The sequence below is a fragment of the Jaculus jaculus genome, chromosome 14 (genome assembly GCF_020740685.1).
Source record: "Jaculus jaculus isolate mJacJac1 chromosome 14, mJacJac1.mat.Y.cur, whole genome shotgun sequence".
Classification (NCBI taxonomy): domain Eukaryota; kingdom Metazoa; phylum Chordata; class Mammalia; order Rodentia; family Dipodidae; genus Jaculus; species Jaculus jaculus.
The window spans coordinates 7,634,347-7,641,938 of record NC_059115.1 but is presented as its reverse complement, the minus strand read 5'-3'; positions in this window follow the sequence as shown (position 1 = coordinate 7,641,938).

Here is a 7,592-nt window from a genome sequence, read left to right as displayed (position 1 = left end):
CTTGCTGGAGGAAGTGCATCTCTGGAGGGCTAACCTTGGTGTTCTAGTCCAGCCACACTTGCTGTGCTCTCTCTGTCTGCTGATGTGACATGGTGTCCGCTCCTGCCATGCTCTCTGCCATGATGACATGTCCCCTCAAAAGTGTCAGCTGAAAGAAGCTCTTTTTAAAATATTAAAAAATATTTTATTTATTTATTTGACAGAGAAAGAAGGAGAGAGAGAGAGAGAGGATGTGTGCTCCAGGGCCTCCAGTCACTATAAACAAACTCCAGACGCGTGCACCCCCTTGTGCATCTGGCTAACGTGGGTCCTGGGGAATTGAACCTGGGTCTTTTGGCTTTGCAGGCAAAGGCCTTAACCGCTAAGCCATCCATCCAGCCCCTAGTTGAGTGCTTTTTAGTGCTAATGAGAAGGTAACTGCTTCAGCCTTAAACTCGGGTTCCTTCTGTTTCTTGGCTATGGTCATGTTCAGCACGTTGCAAGACGAGATGTGCTCTTAAAGGCTTCCTAGACAAACAGGATCAGTAGTGTGTCTAGATCTGTGTTGCCGTCAGCATCCAGTTGCTGGACAAACGCTCAACCAGAAACAGCTCATGGAATGGAAGGGTTGATTTCAGTTTACAAATTCCAGATCCTAAAGCTGTCTGCTGCACAGGGGAAACACCATCCCTGGTGGGAGAAGCCGGCTCACTTCTATAGATCCAAGCAGAGAGACACCACCAACAGACAGCACCCCACAACAGCTAGAGTTCCAACTGCTCGCCACAGGCTGGACTCAAGATTCGCCCCCAAGCATACCTTAGGGCTGCACTCCCAGATCTGCTCCCCTAAGACACGCCTCTTGTCAGAGGCATCTGCCTTCTAGGGGCTCAAGTTGGAAGCCCAATTGTAATGAAAATGCCTGGGGGAGCCGGGCGTGTTGGCGCATGCCTTTAATCCCAGCACTTGGGAGGTAGAGGTAGGATTGCCGTGAGTTTGAGGCCACCCTGAGACTCCATAGTGAATTCCATGTCAGCGTGGGCTAGAGAGAGAGAGACCCTACCTCGAAAAACCAAGAAAAAAAAAAATGCCTGGTGGGCTGGGGAGATGGCTTAGTGGTTAAGGTGCTTACCTGCAAAGCCTAAGGACCCAGGTTTGATTTCCTAGAACCCACATAAGCCACATGCACATGATGGTGCATGCATCTGCAGTTCATTTATAGTGGCTGGAAGCTCTAACATGCCCCCCCCCTCTCATAAATAAATGAATAATATTTTTTTAAATGAAGTGTCTGAGTCTATGGGGCCAGGCATTCGAACTACCACATTCAAACTTACCACAATTTGTTTTACAGAATCGGTTCTTATTTGATTCCAGGGGATAAGTGGAAACTCTACAGATCCAGCCATCGGGCTAGAGGCTCAGAAAGTGTCAAACATGCTGATGTTCACATCCAATGGCTATCTGAGGCAGACTTCTGTCTATCTGTAGACTAGAGATTTCAATCTCTTTCTCTTAAGATCTTCAAGTAATCTGCTATAGTTGGACAACTAATTTTTTTTTTCTAAGGAAGGAGTCTTGCTCTAGCCCAGACTGACCTGTGATTTACTGTGTAGTCTAAGGCTGGCCTTGAACTCACAGTGATCCTCTTACGTTTGCCTCTCGAGTGCTAAGATTAAAGCGCATCCGCTGGTCAACTAATTTAAGTAGTTCATCTCAGGTTGACCACTTGACAGGATTTCGGATTACTACAGAAACAAATCTCTGGTTGTTTCCATGAGGAATTTTCTAGATTAGGTGAGTTAAGGTGGGAGGACCCACTCTATCTGTGGGCAGAGCCATCCCATGGACTGGGATTCTGGACTGTATAAAAATGAGAGAGCAGGGCTGGCTGGAGAGATGACTTAGTAGTTAAGGCACATGCCTACTAAGCCTAAGGACTCAGGTTCGATTCTCCAGGCCCCACATAGCCAGATGTACATAGTGGAACATGCGTCTGGAGTTTGTTTGCAGTAGCTAGAAGCCCTGGCGTGCCTATTCTCACTCTCTGACTGTAATAAATAAATAAAAAATTTAAAAAATGAGAGAGAAGGCTGCAGAGACAGCTTAGCAGTTAAAGCACTTATCTGCAAAGCCTAAGGACCATGGTTCAATTCCCCAGGACCCACGTAAGCCAGATGCACAAGTTGGTGCATGCATCTGGAGTTCATTTGCAGTTGCTAGAGGCCCTGGTGTGCCCATTCTCTATCTGCCTCATCCTCATTTTCTCTCTCTCTTTCTCTCTCCCTCTCCCTCTCCCGCCCTCCCTCTTTCTCTCATATCAATCAATCAATAATTTTTTTTTTTAAGGAGGGCTGGAGAAATGGCTTAACGGTTAAGGTTCTTGCCTGCAAAGCCTAAGGACCCAGGTTCAACTGTCGGTACATATGTAAGTCAGATGCACAAGGTGGTACATGTGTCTGGAGTTCATTTGCAGTGGCTAGAAGCCTGGCCCGCCCCCCCCCTCCACTGTCTCTCCCTCTTTCCCCTCTCCCCCCTTCCTGCTTTCTCTCAAAAAAAATTATTTTTAAAGGGGAGAGAGAGCTAGCTGCATTCATCTCTGTCGACTTCCTCCCCGCTGATGTGAGGCTATGAAGCCAATAATCATTCTGGCCATGATTTCCATACCATAGTAGACTTTTCCTTGACACTGTAAACTAAAAATAAGTCCTCTCCTCCCCGAAGCTGCTTCTGGTAGGGTATTTTGTCCCAGCAACGAGACAGCAACTGATAAAGTTGTGCCACGGGTCTGGTGGTGGTGGAGGGCTCCCGCGGGGGTGGAGCCTGCTGGCAACTTCTTGAGGGTCACTGGGGTTCACATTCACAAAGGGCCTTTGTCACAGCTACTGGGAAAGTCCCAGAGTGGGGGGCCGTCCCTCTCCTTTCAGGAGGAGAGTCCCTGAGCACCAGTGAGGGAAGGCACTGTCTACACTGGCTCTCCCTGTCTCCTGCTCACACATTTCTGTGGCATCTTCTAGTCCCAGTTTCTGGTCCTGCCTTCGCCCCCCCCGAAGAGTAGGTCAGACTCTAGGAAGGACTTTCGAACCTTAAAAGCTTTTCTGGGAGCGGAAGGGGTTTCCCAACCACAGAGGGATTCAGTGCTCAGCGCTCCCAAGGTAACTAGTACATTCTTGTCTCTCCATGTCTCCCTTCTTTTTTTAAAATATATTTTTTAAACTTTATTTTATTTATTTGAGAGAGAGAGAGTGGAAGAGGCGGAGAGGACAAGAGAGAGAATGGGCGTGCCAGGGCCTCTAGCCACTACAAACAAACTCCAGTCACATGCGCCCCCTTGCGCATCTGGCTTACATGGGTCCTGGGGAATCAAACTGGGGTCCTTTGGCTTTGCAGGCAAATGCCCTAACTGCTAAGCCATCTCTCCAGCCCCACACCTCCCTTCTTGTTCCCTGAGCTGTCCCCTGCCCTCTCACCACAGTTCCCTCCCTGGGAGGTGGAAGGAAGGAAATGTCCAGGGTGATGGGTGACAATCGGCAATTGGAATCAGCAGAGGAGGAAGGGCAGGACCACAGGGACAGACCCAGAAAGAGGAGAGAGCCGGGCAGAGGTAGAAAGATGGCCATGAGTTCGAGGCCAGCCTGAGACTACATAGTGAATTCCAGGTTAGCCTGGGCTAGAGTGAGACCCTACCTCAAAAAAACAAAACAAATTAAAAAGAAGAAGAAGAAGGAAAAAAGGAGGAGACAGAGCCAGGCAGAGACCACAGGGCTAGATCTGGGGACACAGAGAAGTAGACATGAGCAGCACCCAGAGACTTGAAGATCACAGGAAAGCCTGAGGAAGGGGGGGGGACAGTGAGACAGAGACAGGGGAGCAGAAGGGGAAGAGGAGGAGGAATCAGAGGAAAAGGAAAAGAAGAAAACAAGGAGGGGAGGAAGAGATGGAAACCTAACATGAGCCCCAGAGGCACAGGGAACAGCTGGAAGGAACTCGGGACAGAAAGGCCATGAGAAAAAATAGACTTGGAGGGAAAGAGAGGGGGGTGCTGGGAGCCTCCGGGCGGGAGAGTTGCCGGCCTCCCACCCCCTGGCTGGGTCAGGCTGAGTCCTCAGGCCTCTGCCCAGCCATGGCTAATGGTATGATTGCTTGGTGGGGCGGGAGGGGAAGGGGGGTGGCGGATGGCGGGTGACAAATGAGCTGCCCCAGTTGCCGGCCGCGGTGATGGATGACCAGGCCAGCAGCGAGGAGGGCCCCCGAGATAAATGGCTCCTTCTGCAGCCAGACCTGGGGGTGCGGAGCCAGGGCTTTCCCAGGGGCCTGGACTGCGGGGTGAGGGGAGAGCCAGGAAAGCAGATGGGGGTGGCCAGAGATGGAGAGAGAGAGAGAGAGAGAGAGAGAGAGAGAGAGAGAGAGAGAGAGAGAGAGAGGAGACACAGAGACAGAGGAGGAGAGAGAGAGAGAAGACACAGAGACAGAGGAGGAGGAGAGAGAGAGGAGACATAGAGACAGAGGAGGAGAGAGAGAGAGGAGACACAGAGATAGAGGAGGGGAGACAGTGAGAGAGACATACAGAGAGGCAGAGACAGAGACAGACAAAGAGAGAGAAAGTGAGAGTCTCAGAGTCATAGGTGCTGGAGGGTCACAAGCCCCCTTGGGTGGAGTCTGAGTGAGAGGCCCGGCGGGCCACTGGAGGGTGAGCAGTGAGGCAGGGAGGCTGCCCTGGGGGACACAGAGGGTCTCGGATGTAGCCTGGGGCCTTCCTCTGGGTGAGCGAAGTGCAGTGGGTGGAGGTGGTCACTCAGGAGGCAGCAGCCCTGCCCGCCCTGAGCACGACGCAGACCCGAGCCTCATCCATCCTGCACTGCGGCCCAGACACTGCCCTTTGGGAGGGCTGGCCCATTACGCATCAGTAAACACTGCGTGGCTCTGAGTACACAGCTTGATCGCCACTCTGAGTAAGAGTCCATAGAATAGCCAGGTGTGGTGTGGTGGCGCATGCCTTTAATCCCAGCACTCCGGAGGCAGAGGTAGGAGGATCACTGTGAGTTCGAGGCCACCCTGAGACTACAGAGGTCAGCCTGGGCTAGAGCTATAGCCTACCTCAAAAAACAGTAATAATAATAATGATGATAATAATAATAATAAGGCTGGACAGATGGCCTAGTGGTTAAGGCACTTGCCTGCGAAGCCTAAGGACCCAGGTTCTATTCTCCAGGTCCCACATAAGCCAGATGCACATGGTGGCACATGCGTCTGGAGTTTGTCTACAGTGGCTGGAGGCTCCAGCGCGCCCATTCTCTCTCTCTCCTTCTCTCTGACTCTAATAAACAAACAGAAATGAAACACTCCATGGGATAGAGGCAGAGCTCAGGCCAGAGAGGAGGTGCGTGTGTGTCTCCTCAGACTGTAGACCCATGAGCGCCATTCCCTGCCTCTGGCAGCCGCCTGCCTCTACCGTCAGTCTCCCTCCCAGACACTCCCATTCTTCCTTTCTCAACATCTCCTCCCTTCCATTCATTAAAAAGATTTATGCCTGGGCTGGAGAGATGGCTTAGCGGTTAAGCGCTTGCCTGTGAAGCCTAAGGACCCCGGTTCGAGGCTCGGTTCCCCAGGTCCCACGTTAGCCAGATGCACAAGGGGGCGCACACATCTGGAGTTCGTTTGCAGAGGCTGGAAGCCCTGGCGCGCCCATTCTCTCTCTCTCCCTCTACCTGTCTTTCTCTCTGTGTCTGTCGCTCTCAAATAAATAAATAAAAAATTAAAAAAATATGTATTTAAAAAAAAAGATTTATGCCCAGGAGCCCCATCTCTGTCCTTGTTGGGAGCTGGAAGTTCTGTCTGAGCGCAGGGCAGCGGTGGACACCTGGGGAACCTCTCTGGCCAGCCCAGCCCCTTTCTCTCTGCCACCCTCTCCCCACTAACCCAGCAGTGGATCTGGGCGAGAGCACACGTCTCTGCTCAGGATCAACTCCCATTACAGGCCTGGGAGTACGCGGCGATCATCCCAGCATGGGGGAGAGGCTGAGGCCATAGGTGGATCACAGCATGAGGCCAGCCTGGGCTACACAGAAACCGTCTCAAAAGATCAAAAAAGCCGGGCGTGGTGGCGCACGCCTTTAATCCCAGCACTCAGAAGACGGAGGTAGGAGGATCGCCATGAGTTCCAGGCCACCCTGAGAATACATAGTAAAGTCCAGGTCAGCCTGGGCTAGAGTGAGACCCTACCTTGGAAAAAAAAAAAAAGATCAAAAAAGAAAAATTCAAGATGGCTGAGGAAATGGCTTCATGGGTAAGAGCGTCTGCTGTGCAAGCATGGAGATTAAGCTCTGCCCTCAGCGTCCACATAAGCAGCCTGGCACGGCCACATTCACGGGCAACACCAGTACTGAGGGGGTCAGAGTTGTGAGGATGGCTGGGGCTTGCTGGTCAACCAGTGTGAACGGTGGCGTCAGCCTCCACGAGAGACTCTACCTCGAGGAAACGGGGCAGAAGAGCCGTGGTGGAGGGGACCTGGCGTTCTCCTCCAGCTTCTGCGGGGTGCACACAGGTGTTTGCATCTGCACACACACGTGCATACAACACGCACACCCACAGCAGCCAGTGGTGCACATCTGGAATCTCAGCACTTGGGAGGTGGAGGCAGTAGGATCAGGAGTTTGAGGTGATTCTCAGCTACACAGAGAGTTCAAGGCCAGCCAGGATACATGAGGCTATGTCTCAAAAAAAAAAAAAAAAAACAAAACAAAAAAAAAACCCAAAAAACAAAACAACAACAACAACCAAAAAGAAAAAAAACAAACCAGGGCTGGAGAGGTGGCTCAGTAGTTAAGGCGCTTGCCTGCAAAGCCTAATGACCTGGATTCAGTTTCCCAGAATCCGTGTAAAGCCAGATGCACAAAAGTGCACAGGCATCTGGCATTCTCTTGTAGTAGCTAGAGGCCCGTTCTCTATCTGACTCTCTTCTCTGTGCAGGCCTAAGTGACCCTCAGCACGCATCACACCTGAAAACAAGATCCAGACTTCCAGGCCGCCAGCCCTGAATCTTGGTTAATGGTAGAAGTGGGGGAGTGGGCAGAAGAATCTTGCATCTTTAATTAAAAAGTCATTTCAATTAATTTTCTGCTCCAAAACCCCTGTGTGTACACAGGGGGGGGTGTGTTTGTGGCCAGACCCCTTGTCTCCTGCCTGCCTTAAAGGACAATTTGCAATGGTAGGGTGAGGGGCTCCATTTGGTGTGAGCATCCTTGTTGTGGGGTCTTTGTGCTGGGGGGTTAGGTCCCTGAAAACAGGCACCCTCTAGTTTGAGCGTGTCTTCAATACCCTCCAGGGCCTGTTCCAGAGGGAAGAAGGAAATGTTGCAGAAGGATTAGGGTTCCATGCTCCCTGGACACCTTGGAGATGGCAACTTATAAGGGCTTGCAGGGTGACTGAGAAGTGGGGTAGGCAGGAAAAGGAAGAGGAATGAAGAGAAGAAGGAAGGAAGAAAGGGAAGGAGGGAGGAAGGAAGGAAGGAATGGGGAGGGAGGAAGAAGAGAGAATGGAGACGCCAGGAAGCGTCAGAGGCTCTGAGCTGCAGGACCTGGAATGGGAGGAGGGAACCAGGTCCCTGGTCCAAG